The sequence below is a fragment of the Panulirus ornatus genome, chromosome 47 (genome assembly GCF_036320965.1).
Source record: "Panulirus ornatus isolate Po-2019 chromosome 47, ASM3632096v1, whole genome shotgun sequence".
Classification (NCBI taxonomy): domain Eukaryota; kingdom Metazoa; phylum Arthropoda; class Malacostraca; order Decapoda; family Palinuridae; genus Panulirus; species Panulirus ornatus.
The window spans coordinates 853833-868555 of record NC_092270.1 but is presented as its reverse complement, the minus strand read 5'-3'; the positions used below and the strand labels follow the sequence as shown (position 1 = coordinate 868555).

Sequence of the window (14723 nt, the reverse complement as noted above, 5' to 3'; positions counted from 1 at the left end):
TGGTATTTGTGGTGCCATCCTCATGTTTCTCTCAGAGAGGGGAGGTAGAAGGAAGAAGAGGGAAGGGGAGAGGTAGAGGGGAAGAAGAGCTGTGAGGAAAGGTAGATAGGAAGAACAGGGAAGCAGGAAAAGTGGAAGAAGTATACGGAGGGAAACGAGGAAGAAATGACAGATTAGCAGGAAAGGGGAGAGACATAGTTATGGTAATTTGTGTTGCGAAACTGTCTAATGTTACTGAGGTGTAACAACACTGATTACCCTCCTGCGTGGTTGGTTGAAATGCAAAGTGTATTTCATTACTAAAAGAAGATAGAGAACTTACGAGTCAAAGTTGTCAATAGGAGACGAAAATAACTATTCATAAACGAAAGAAGAGAAAAAACAAAAATATAATCAAGAGAGAATCTTTGCACATGAAGATTTGACAATAACCTAACCAGTTTTTCAACAATAGTTGCATAGGGTTTGGTCATGGCTACACTGATCTTGTTTAAGAAAGACAATCCTAATTGAGTGACCCAATTCCTCCCCAGGAAACATCTTTTCACTGTCCCATCAGTAGTTGTTACCACAGAACATGTAACGTTACCTTCAGTGTTGGTGTTATTCACCAAGCAACATTGTCTAAAAATTGATATGTCATTATCTCTATGGGTATACCATACTTTGATATAACATTTTTTTCCAAAACATTTTAAGGTACAATTTCTTGTATCTCTGAATGGCTCCTGAGAGGTGGCACCGTCTAACTCACCGAGTATGACGGTACAACCCTTTGAGTATGACGGTTTGACCCTTAGAGTACGATCGTTGAATACGATGGCTTGGCCCTTCATCTAACCGTTAAGAATCATTTTAAGAGTAATGCCATCATATCCATCCAAGGGTTGTACCGTCGTTATCAAGGGTCGTACCTCACGATCAAGGGTCGTACCCCGGGATACATATGAACAAGTTATACATATCATCAAGGGATACATACGTTGATGAGACATGCATCAACAAAGCGATACATATGCAGCAAGATAATACCTACATAAGTGATCAAGTGGAACATACACAGATCATCCATATCCACCAGAGCAGCTGCATGACTTATCAGCGCATCTTAACCGTAAAATTAAAGTTTTGGATAATAACGAGTGTTCGCCCGAGAGATTGCCATGACACTTTATAACGCTAGTGTGGATGTTGACTCCAACTCTACATTAAGAAAAAACAAGAATCTTCAGCCATCACTACGTAATGGCGTGAAATGTCGTGACAAGTGGACATACAGACATACTAAAATAAAGAGACCGAAAAAGTTGTATATAATAACTTGATCAAACAAATTTGGTTGCTGTCAATTTGTTACAGTCTGCTGAAACAACTCTAAACACAGTCTTTACATTACATATCTATAGACCGCTTGATTAACACCCCTCGCTGTGCACTTCCTCTTCGCCGTCAAACTGACTATCAGCGTCAACCATAAGAGAACGCGGTAACAACCCTCACTATGACTGACACAGTCCTGTTGCCTCCCTCACTTGAGGGCGCTTTATCATCACAGTCCTGCTGTCGCTCTCTCTGGAGGGAACTTTACCACCGCACTCTTTGTATCTCCCTTTATGAAGGGTGCCTCACCACCATAATAACCTACTTCATATGATCCCCACCCACAGCAACACACACGCCCACCACTTACCACTACCACTTGCTGAGGCCCACCATTCACCAACACCTTCCTGCGTCACACCCGTCGTGAAGGAGCACAAGATAATGACAGAAATAAATCCAGAATGCAGATAAAAGTGTGAGCAAGAGATGGTGACGCGGGGAGCAGGTTAGCTGTACAACCACCAGTGATGAGGTATAACAACTTGGTCTAAAAGCCCTTCTTGCCGATAACAGTATTCCCTGTGTCAACAAACCTCATCTTGAGCCAGAGGATCATGGGCAGCCTCCCTTGGTGGCGGTAGGAATGATGGCTATGGTAGGGGTCATGGAGATGTATACTAACCCTCCCTCACACACACACACACACACACACACACACACACACACACACATACACACATACACGCAGGCAGAATAAGAGAAGACCTTCCTGACTGGTCAACTAACCTGTGTGAAGACCCGAAGACCCATCTTGTTACGTCTTATGTCTTGTTTTTCTCGTCTAAGTCTCAAATATTGACAGTTATCCTGAGTGTTCTCATAGTGCTGTTATTTGCTAACATATGTGACAAGACGAACTGATTAGCTGATTAACTTTCCTTTTGGCAAACATGACAAAAAACTAAATTTTCAAACATTGTCAGAGCTGCAAGTCCACATCAGATAAAATTCAGCAAAATATGTATATCTTAATCATTGAACAAACGTGTGAACATCTTTTACATAACTTTTATTTTCAAGGTCTCGAAATACTCCGAGTAAGTGACAGCCACGCGGTGATCCACCATTTCAGTGGCTGTCAAGCTGCACTCCTTCGACCCATGTAGCTGTCTTTCTTTTCTTCCGTATCCTCTTGAAATGTAAGTTGACAATGTAATGGAAATAGATCATGATTGATTACGAGGAAACATAAACATCATTACCTTGTTCAGTGTTGCGCCTTTGGCCGAGCGCATCTCTATAACCCATTTCCAATGAAATGATCCTTGACACTAAACTCTGAAATTTTGACCTAGGCACCTGCTATGTTGAGGTTATTACTTAGTTCACATTAAAACAGAGTGTTGTTCAAGTTATGGTGCTCACACACAGACTGACGGATGAAAACGAATTCTGTATGAAACTGGAGGATGACCTGGATGTTATCCTGGTGAGGAGGGGTGGGGAACCTGACATTCTCCACCGCAGCAGCAGCAGCAGCAAGAGCCAGGCAGGCACGTCCAGCCCTGGGCCAGGCACGCAGCCAGCAGCTACTGGAGGCCACTTCCCGCCAATTATCACGTTTAGCGGAACCTTGAGGAGATGGCCCACGGGACTCAGCTCCGGCCTGCCCAAACAAGGTATGTAAAGCCTCACTATATTGACCGTAACACATCATACCCTGGTGTCACCAGTGACGGCATATATTGTTATCTTTGTTTCTATAATCTGTCAATGATTTACAATCTGGATGGTGCTGCGCTCGGATATGATAGCGTAACTTTTGCAATAGCCCATATAACCAGGGGTCTTACCGTCGTGCTCAGTAGGCTGAGTTTATAGAAAAAGTTTGTGTTTGTTTTCGGTATTTGCTTTGTCCATATCAACTAACTTGAATAAAGAAGAAAGTTATATCATTTCTCTGGCAATTTTGAAAGTAATTGGGTGTAACTGCTGTTACAACCAGAGAAAAAGACGAAAAAATGTTGGAAAATGTAGTGGGATTCCTGATTCCCGCGGGGGAGGTAGGGTTTCTCCAGGCTCTGAGGTCTTCAACCGAGGGCGACATCTATATTATTGTGGCTACAAGACCCAGTCTGTCGGTACGAGTGTTTATTGTGACTTTGTATTTTGGTGTATTTAAGCATGTTTCTGTGTTGCATGAGATCATTTTCACGTATGTTATATACGTGTAGTATGTAGAGTCTAGCAAATACTTCAAAAGGCTACTGTTCCTAAATGAACGAAGCCCGTCTTTCTGTTTGATCTTATTATAAGAAAGGTGAAACTTTTAAAGAGATATCAGAATCTAAGATGAAGAGAGGCGTTATGTGAATTTCTAGTCCCAGATTTCCAGTGAAGTAATCCACACGTGGAACAATTACGGAACCGTGAGTGATGTGAGGAACAATTAACAAGGAGAAAGTGACACAGATTCCAGAGGACAGCTGTCATTACTGGAATGTTTAACAAGCAAAGTTGATAAGTGACCTTATCTTGTATCATATCTCTCAGTATACGATGGTAAGATATGAAGGAAACATACAGAAGAAAATTCTGTAATCGACATCATTTGAAAGCATTGCATGTATACAGTCCTGAGATAAGACTTATTCATTTTGAAGGCCCGTTTTTTTAGGTCATTTACAAAAAAAATTGCTGAAAGGATAAAAGTTATATAGCTATACAGATAGAGGAAGATAGATCAACAGGTTACCATAAATCAGAATAGACAAATATTTTTAGAATACATGTTGAAAAAATACAATTGGACCAAACTCCATATCATACTAAGAGAAACCAATTTGCAACTCTGTAATGAAAAACAAAATTAGAGGTGTTTTGAAATTCCAAAGCGAGGTATCAAAAGAAAATGATAATTTTTACTTTTAAATGAACTCATTGCAGAGTGCATTTAGATAAGATAAAGCATTAAAGATAAGTATAAACTAAAGTCATTAACAAAAACGATAGAAAAAGAAAAGTTGAGATTTTTTCACCACCAGTTGTACTGTCTGGACCCAGTAAACAAAGACGTGTCACGTGACGCCGAGCCGGGAGTGGAGACGTCTGCTGGAGGACGGTGCCGGAATGGACGCCCACAAAGCTAGAAGATTTGTTCACTTAGAACGACATCTAGATTCCATTTTTGCTCTTGTTATGCAGGACAATACGTGGGCATAACTCTCTACGTGCCTTATTGTAGCAGGTTACAATGCCTGATAGTCAGAGAATGGCGAGGCTTTCACTGCTCCCTTCTGACGGTGAATGGGTAGTACCTCCTCCCTCTCAACCCACCACCCATTCAGACCTCGACCATCCGACACAGTCGATACATCGACGTGATCCTGAAATTTACCGTTTGTTAAGGAATTGTCTGATGTGAATATGGAGTGGTATCATGGGCCTTGTGTGTCTGTTCAGCTACAAAAAGGTCAATGAAGAAAAAGACTTTGGTGTATTCATCTCTTGTGTCCTCAAGCCAAGCAAGTATTGCACAGAAGCAGTAAAAAGGAACGAACAAGATTCTTGTATTCTGTCTTGGTCACCCTACTTGGGGAAAGACACTGAAAGAATGGACAGAGGACAGGGGCGAGCTAACAAAATGATTTCCAGCCTAAGAAACAAATCCTATGAAAGCCGATTAAAAGACAAGGTTGAGATGTGATCTAATGCAGGTGCTCAAAATCAGTGAAGGCTTCGATAATTTCGATCTTGACGAACTACTTAAGAATAGATTCGTCTGATTTCACCCATAGTAATAGATACAAAACTCGTGGGCAAACGTTTTGCTTCGAGCAAGAAGTCTTGTTCTTCTTCAGGATTGTTAACGTATGGAATGATTTACCACTCAGAGCAGCTGAGACCAGTACCATAGATACGTTTCAGCAAAGATCCATGACTGACAATATACCTCCTTCGCTGCATGATAACTTCCCAGGTTGTCATCTTTACAAAAATCTGTGTGTTTTTCTACTCCCACAATAACTCATAAGGCTTTGTTTTCTTCAACTATAACAACTTCGTTGAGACCCACTGGTCTGCTGCTGCTTGAATTCTTACCGAAATTCGTGTACAGTATATCAGGTTTGTCGTCTTATTTAGTGTGTTAGGGTTGGCTAACGTAAGGTGGGTCGTGCATAACCAGGGGTTTGTTGCTTCAATAGAGATGCTGTGGGTCGAGCCGGGAGTTGCGGGAGGGGTCTGAAATGGTCCTTGGAGACATACCAGTGACGTGTAGGGTGGAAGATCCGGCTACTGCTTGGAGATGGTCTCCCAGACCTTAGTGAGACTAGACTCACCCGAGTGGAATTGAGGCAGTCATCTCCACGATGGAACTTCCCCAGTTACCTTATTCATGGCCCTCGTGGGGAGGTGGTCTATCAGGAGGGCCTGCTCGATGGTCCTTCAGGGTGACCCCATGTAAGAGACGGGGATCCTACTCGACTGTGAGGCCACCTACTTGACCCAGAATTATTTCAGGAACCACTGTCTTCAAGACAACTAATTGGTAATTAGGTTCTGGTAAATGTGATGCGTCAAAAGGGAATTATCACAGGCGGAAGTTATACGTTGTCGTAATAAATATGGGAGGAATTAGGGTTTTTCTTCCCGCCATGATTAATACAAAGGTTCGCGGATCAATTTCCATAATTTTACATGAGTCGCGTCACTGATTTTCTTTATCTACTCTCCACCTAAATTAAAGTTAACTTTTTTCTGGATAAAAAGATGAAATGAAAGATATAAGATGAAATGCCTGGCTGAACCTTGGTGCTGTCTGAGCTGTGTGAAACATTCTCCAGCTTTGTTTTATGACAGTGATGACTAGTGGACCAAAACTGTCATTCAAGAAGAGACGTAAGACGATGATACAAAATCCCATTACAATAGTAAGAGTTACTGGAGGTTGGTATTGTGTAGTTGCTGTGTATATGTGTTTCATCTCGTTATTACTTAAGAGCGCTAGTGCACGAGATGTTACTTCATGATATACACCGCAGGACAGAAGACAAATGCTATTCTTCTTGCAAACACTACAACTGAGAAGTTATGTTCAGCCATCATCTTCATCATCAGTTTCACGATCATCTCTCTGAGGAATCCTTAATCTTAGAGAACTTCACGTTGTTATCGAAATTCTTTTTTCAAGTTTTGATCATTGACATACGAAACGTGCATGAAAATAGTCACCAGCATAACACTAAAATGTTGAACGCAATGAATTGTATATCATCAATATGGTGGACAGCTAACTTGCCAATAATTAACTCTGGCTTTTACGGTGTTTCTCTCTGTTTACAACTTTTACATCGTGTCCAGCTGGGCAACATGTTGTAGTTGTCCAAACAGTATTCCCACCACACCTCAAAGTCACCGAAGGTCCTACATTTCCATTTCCATACCATAAACCTATATACATATATATATATATATGCGATAATAATGGAAGTCTCCCGTGTCATATAAAACAACATTCCAGCCCACAAAGTACAGCTGAGTCAGCAAACCCTCCTCGGTTACCCTCGAGAAAAACAAGATGTTAATAACGGTGGCCACATAGGCCTACGATCGTTAACCTGCTAAGGTTACAGGTTGTTATGTCCGCCTCTCACTAACAAGGCTGGGGGAGCTGGGAAGGTGGCTACCCTACGTCATCCAGCGTGGGGGGGGCCTAGTGATCACACGGTAACGTGTTACATTATCCTGGTGTACATAGGGTCTGTCTCGTGATATCTGCCACACACACACATGATAGAATTATTTCTTGTCTGTTCATTTGGAAGACCAGATTGTGAATAAGTTAAATTCTTCCAATCAATGTACCGTTTATTCTCTTTATATATATATATATATATATATATATATATATATATATATATATATATATATATATATATAGCAATATTAGTCTCTAAATACACATCATTTTGATGTTGGAGTCGTCAACTATTTCAAAATGTTTGATATACAGATAAAAGTTGTAGAGTAAAATCTATATTTTCATCTGACCTGCTTAACCTAATGGTTCAGTATTGCGGGGTGGTCCAGTCTCACGACCTAATGGTTCAGTAGTGTCGGGTTTTGCTGGTCCACCACAATCACGAAGTTTTGATTTTTTTTCCAGTTTTCCATAACTTCCCAAAGCACGTCATAGTTGCTTCTTTATAGCAAAACTATACAATATTTATCCCCACAAGGGACACCACTTTCTCCTTCCTTCACCACAAGTGTTGGAAGTTAACGAGGAATGGCCACTTTGTGTGGCCAGTCCTTCATTACTGTGGACAGCAGTCAGTCCTCCCCTCTCACGCTTATCGTCATATTGATCTAATTTATATAAGGGAAAAGTTTGTTTGTGGAACTAATGAGAAAATATACATCGTCATGCCTGTTTTCTGATGTTTATATCTTCGCACGATGACGTGTGCGTTTTTGGCTTGCAGGTGGGACGCGCACTGTACACCCACCGCTACTATGGGAAGGACACTGAACACTTTTGTACTTCATGAACACTTAGTGTTGCCACACCTGTATAAATCGATGCACATGATGACTAGTCTTTACAGCCTCAATGTTTATTGTTCTTACATGAGTGATAGTCATGGTCCAGTGCAGACAGTGGCCTCCTCCACTTAGGGTTAGGTCTAGTTTCTGCTACACACACACACACACACACACACACACAGATGGTTGCCTCACGGATGTAGATCCCGTACAGTACAAGTAGGTAGTTACATACATATACACATTACATGATCCTTACAAAACCACACAGTATAACACTAACAATCATGGTGGTTGCATAGCCTATTAGTGGGCGGAGTTAATGGCAGGCGTGTGATTTATTGAAATTCCTGAACTAAACCAAATTTGTATCAGTAACACCGGCTGGTACAGGACGGATCAACACGGGCAAGGTCGCACGGCCGGGAAGAACCAGCCGACAGACATAGAATATTTAATTGAGCGACATTTTTTATCCCTGCGAACAACACTGTGTATGAAAATGGCTCCAGATTAATCGCTATGCTTTATGTAAATTCGAGTAACGTCCTCCTGGTCATGTAAGGATTTAATTATGTAAACTCAGTGAAGGTATACCGGTGTAACATTCTTCGAATACTTAGCGAGATTATAGCTGGGTAATTCATGCTTCGTAAAGTACATAATCCTCAAGGTTTATACCTGAAAAAAGAAGAAAAAAATAGATTGAAAGGCCAAGCTATTTGTCTTCATAGATCAATATTTGCTGTTGGCCAGACTGGCAACGTCCTGAAGTTGGAAAAGATTTATTACAAACTTACAGCCAATAAAACAAGTTATCAAACTAACTTTTCAAGAAGTAACGCAGCTCTGAAGGATTCCAGGTTCACATTACAAATGTGTTATCATCCAGAGATCTGTGGTGACCAGGACACGCTGGCATCCTGGAGATGGTAGGCAGGACGTGGCCACGGTCTGAGGTTTCATAAGATTACTTAATCCCTTGGTAAAGATTTCTGTCCTTGGATGTTATCCTGTGCTGATACCTGGTCTCTACTGTGCTGATACTTTGTATCTACTGTGCTAATACCTGGTCTCTACTGTGCTGATACCTGGTCTCTACTGTGCTGATACTTTGTATCTACTGTGCTGATCCAAGTTTGTTGCACTAATATCTTGGTTCGACAGAAACTATGTAATCACTAACAAAATACATTGTCTTTAAAGATGTGTACAGATGTCAGATATATATAATTGCTGTGATAACATAAAATGCATGAAATTCGAAAAAAGTGTTTGTTTAGCTTGTAAGTTGTATATAGAAAAGACGTATTTTTATCTTTGTTTTGTCATATTTCAGGGACTTGAAAGGGTTTCGTTTGCGAGACAAGAAAAAAACATTGATGTAGCGCTTGACCGAAAGGTAGTTAATATTTTCTGCATAAACACAGATTTGTCAACAAAAGTAGATTTAAGAGCACGTCAACTGTGCGTCAGGACACAGCAATGATTGCATCGAAGTTAATAAGAAGACCTGGAAAATACCTCATGTGGACGACAAGAAGTAACAAAAGGAAAAAATTATCTTGTTAAAATTCATCTTAACATGATTTACATGAATGATTCTAGAGGACATAGTAAATGTGTGCGCAGGAGGGACGCGACAGGAGGGGTCCTTTGTAAAAGTCATAAAGAAAAATTTTCTATTTCGGTATTTGAAATACCAATTAAATGCTTGTGATGGCCTTTCACCCGGATTAATATCTTAATATAAAACATTCCTTATATGAAGACATGTTATAAAATTAAGTTTTGATGATTGATATATATTGCCCACTTCAAAAAACGAAAGAAAAAATATGTTTATAAATGGACCAAAGGCAATCCTTTGGAAAATTTCAAATCTGTGTTAGGGTAAAAAAGAGAAGTAAAAATCGCATTTCAGAATGTAAAATCTGTAAAATGAAAGGGCCTTCCATCAGCGGACGCTAAGATTTTTTCCTGCCGCTGTTTTTGACCTATCTTCAAAAATGCTTATGAACTTTGGCCGTTATTTGCCGTGGGGGTCAACACGCCTTTGTGAAAGGAAAACGGAGGGAAATTTTCATAACTGAAACAGACTGGCCAGGTTCGTACCTGTCATACACATATTTGTACATAATGCAGGGATATAGTGCATCTCTCTCTCTCTCTCTCTCTCTCTGCGGTCAGCGCCATGCGTTAGTCCTGGTTTTTGGCAAAATCTCGACGTAACTACACGTGAGTCAGTTATCTCTTAATCCTGTCTTTCTCTGTGTCTTTTCTGTGGCCACTTCCCCCCATTCCCCATTCTCTTCTCGCTCCCTCCATTATTGACTACTCTCCGATGGACTGGGAGACGCCAGTGTTCGTCTGCCTTTATTCATTTACACATCCGGCAATAAACAACCATTGAAGCTTCTCCAATTAGTTTATTGTTGGAAGCGCCGCCACCCTCGTCCTGCTCCCGTTTTCTATATGGCTTCATTGTCCTTTGTTAAGGGTCTTGTGTCGGCAGAAAACCCGCGTCAGAGGCTTTGTGTCGAAGCGGCCAAAACCCGACGGGAAATAATGGAGTTTATTGATGCACTTTTGAGCGAGGAGTTGGACAGGCGGTAGAATCGAGGCTGGGTCGTCTCCCCGCTCCTCATAACCCAAAGTAAGACTTTATATCGTGTTATTCAACTTAATATAACCTTAGTCATCCACTTTTAGAGCAAATTTGCATTTTGCTCAAGTAAATTATTAGTATAAGAAAGAATATGTTCACTACAGTCCGCCGTATACTGAAACACACACACAAAGAAACGACAGAAAATTTCTTCAAAGATCCACAAAATATTCCAGAAATGTTGACATCATATTTAACGAAGGAAAATGCTTACTCAGTCATGGTAAAGCTGGTGTGTATATATGCCAACTTGTGGAAGTCTGTTCAGAGGTAAAATTCCTTGATTAGTAATTACATTATGTTCTATCTTGATTAAATTGTGGCACTTTAAAAACTACTCAGCATGCTATGTTGTGGTTGATAACAATATTCGTGATGAACTGTGCCACAGTCTTCACTAACACATAAGTTAAATTAAGGAAAAAATGAGGAAATGGTAATTATGCAAGTGTACGAAGCAGTAATATGTCCAGTGTTCTCATACCCTCATTGGTCCATCAAAGAGTAAAGCTTGGCTTAAGTAACTTTAGAGCAAGCTTGGGTCAAGTTAGAGCAAGCAGGCAAGCTTGGGTCAAGTTAGAGCAAGCAGGCAAGCTTGGGTCAAGTTATAGCAAACGTAGCACAGATAAGTGGAAGGTGACCCTAATGCTTCCTGGTGTGTTAAAACTTGCAGGAGGAGATCGCTAACATGTGCGCTACATACAGTGTTGGAGTGTGGGTGTGGCAGTGAGGGAGAAGCGTGTTACACCTCCGTGTGTTGTGAAATCACGAAGGGAAATATTTGATTCCGATGCTACTTTGGCAGGAAACAAATACCAGACATCATCAAGGGAACATTAGCGTTTGTCATGTCGTCGATAATGTCGGAAAACTTGTCTGTAGAACGGCGGCTATGTCGATCAGTGCAAATGTCACGACTTAACTGTGTAATTCCACGTCGGGAGCCGTAATGGCGTCAGATATTTAGTATGATAGTCCACGATATACAGTCCATAAAATAAGAGGTCAGTTGTTAACGGAAATTAGTTTTTTTTTATCTAGGATATCCTGGCGGTGTGGCAATGACAGCCCCAAAATTACTGTGCTTGTTGCCTCGTCAGCGAGAGCTCCTCGTTAATGGATGCTAATTCAGCACATAACGCAGTATCCACTGCCCTTTACTCCAGACAAGTGAACCAAATGCAAGTTATCTGGAAACATTTTCCCGGTCATTCTCTGTTGATACAAAACTCGTGATTACCGTACATCAGCGTGGGAGTGTCGGGTCTGATCTTAATGTGGTATGGACGGGCTGGTGCTGTCTTAGTCCTGCAATGAGAGATGTTCGTGAAACTATGAATATTATTCTAAAACAAAAGGAAATGTGTTGGATAATATAGGATCAGAGTCAACCCTTGATAGTTAATCCTCCATAGATGCAGCTACTCCAGAACACAAGGATCAGGTCAAGGGTCACATTGCCACAACCAAAGATTTGACCATTGTGCTTGAACAATGTGTGAAGAACATGGATGGGATCCCCTGCAAGGTGTCCCTATACAGTGTGACACACTTCATTTCTCCTACATACCCTAGTCACCAGCTGGGGTTCGGTACCTAGTACAAGGAACTTGGTGAACTGACCTGTAGTTACGACCTTGTTACCAAGTCCACGTTATTGTCTCGTCACATTGACCTGTCGCTTGAAATTAGAGCGACGGAAACCAGGAAGGAGTCAACCTAACCCTTCTACCGGGATACTGAGACCACGTTATTAGGAACTTCTCACCGGGATTCTCTCTCACGCACCTCCTAGTCTCACTAGTAATTCTCTTTGTGTTACCTGTTGATATTTCACTCTTTAAACACAAAGGTTTGGTATTTTTCATCTCACTTACCATCAGAAACAGTCTCAAAAGGACCCAGTGGTCTGTTGCTCTCATATTTAAACATCATCAGGAATCCGTCTCTCTTACCCGTTAAGATCTCTTCCTCGGCATATCGTCAGCACGACCCATCACCAAAACCTTATGATTAAAATCCATGTCGTCAGAATAACGTTTTCAAACTCATCAAGAACAACACCCACTATCAATCCCCACATCCCTATTGGGATGTGTCTTACACTCCCTTCCCAGCAGCGTCCTGGAGAGCGTAAGTGGCCGGGATGTGAAGACATGAACCCATCATAGTACGAGGCGTCCTGTCACTTGATTTCCATAAAACGTGGAACGACTTGAGTTCGGAAGCCGCGCTGGACTTTACTAAAGACGCAGCTGCTGGACTCACGGGTGTGAGGTGTGTGTTTGTGTGTGTCAGGTGAGGAAGGCCCGACCTCCTGTGACTGTATCAACCAGCCCAGTAGTGGTGTCGTCAGGTCCCACACAAACGCTGCTTCAGTTTTGAATGTCATGGGTTAATGACATCACTGATTTCATTATAGATGGCAGCCATGGCCTCGGGTCAAATCTTAATGGAAATTTACAGTTAACAGTTAATATTTTTTACGAAGAAATATAGATGGTACAGAAGATGTTGTCTTAGTACACATGAATCAACTTTTATAACCAGTCTGAACGACGGCAAAGAAATGATACTAGTATCAATGATAAAACAATGTTAATAGTACCATTATCATTACATTCACACGAACTATCACCATCTGCCATGTTTTAACTATACGTAATTGATAAGGTCATTTTAGCACTTGCGTCTTTTGTAAGCAGAGTTAACAACTGATAGATCTGCAGGTGATAAGACAATGTCAGGTTTTCATAGTACTGTTTACCAATGTACTGTACAGTATATTACATATAGTCTCAAATATTTTTGTGTTTGGTTATAACAGTTCCTTGAAAATGAAATAAGTCTCAGACCAACTTATGTGACGAAACTTTTGATAACAAAAGTATCATAAAAACTTTATCAAGTAATTAGAATCATTATTTACTTCCAAGTTATATGAGCCAGCAACAGTAAGTTCGTCAGGAGGCTCACACTATCACACTTGCCCCATCGTCTTAACTTCTCAGAATTTTTCTTAAAAAGTTGTTCTTGTTTTCGTTGCTTATTTAAGAAAGAAAAGCCATTGCCTAAAACTTCGACTTTGTATATCCTGTTGTATGAAATATATTTGCAAGGTTTTATAACTAGCATTTAGATATGTTAAAATATATATTCCCTCCCATTATAGACTCCAACTTTATTTTGATATCATATCCCTGTATGATATCTGATGCACATTGTGTTAATGTCAGCACAAAAAAGTATAATTGTATTCTGGAGGAAAGAGAAAGGCAAATGTTCTGTAAATACCGCCCTGACAAACACCATCCTACAAGTAACGTGTCATTTAACAACAGACTAAGATCAAATCTAAGTCAAGTTTATGGTATGGTAGTAATTGTTGATACACGACGAAAGTATGGGGACTTCTGTTGGTGTTATAATCCTTCTGAGATTTGCTGTGTCTACAGTAGAGGGTGTTGAATCTAAACCAGCATAAACACACTAACTCCAGTGTTATGTTTCTTAAAACTATCTAACAACGCAGGTAATCCAACAGTTTGGTAAGAATAACACTAACCAGACCACTGATGAATGGTGAGGTAAGCCAAGTATGTACATTTGTCAAACAACAAAGATACGGAAAGTACGATTATGTGAAGTTCATGTAAGAGTTCATACAGAAAGGCAAGTGATGACTGTCTGGATAAATCCTACTTCATGTGACGATCCTTTGAACTCAAACCATTGTTTAGAGATGTTATATGGTATATGGCTTGGGTATACTGCGTTCTTGTTTTTGCCCTACCACAAGTCCAATGAGAGGGTCATTATTATTATTATTATTATTATTATTATTATTATTATTATTATCATCATTATTATTATTATCATTATTATTATTATCATTATTATCATTATTATTATAATCATTATTATTATTGTTATTATTATTATAATTTTGTTGAGTGAAACGCGTTTAGTTTTACTTGTTGCTCTCACTTGTGCGCCCCTTCTTCCCTTTCTGTTTTTGAATATTGTTGATTTGCATACATAATTTATGTGCCGTCGTTTTTTTTCATGTTTTGGCATGTAGAGTGTGATGTGAGTCAGCCAGCAGGTGTGGAAGTAGCAATTTGTTATTACTCCTGCCACCTGAAGCCTAGCCAGACGTGTATATGTGTTTGTGTCTTTCCGTCCA

The 14723-nt window shown here is 40.4% G+C and overlaps 1 long non-coding RNA gene across 1 annotated transcript in view; it reads left to right on the top strand.

Annotated features, from left to right (window-relative positions):
• The first annotated feature begins 2854 nt into the window (after positions 1-2854).
• The window catches only part of LOC139763705 (uncharacterized), a 38781-nt gene continuing 26912 nt past the window's right edge, over positions 2855-14723 (top strand). Inside the window, exon 1 of the long non-coding RNA XR_011716217.1 lies at positions 2855-3002. This is a non-coding gene — a long non-coding RNA (uncharacterized lncRNA). The remainder of the gene's footprint in view (positions 3003-14723) is intronic.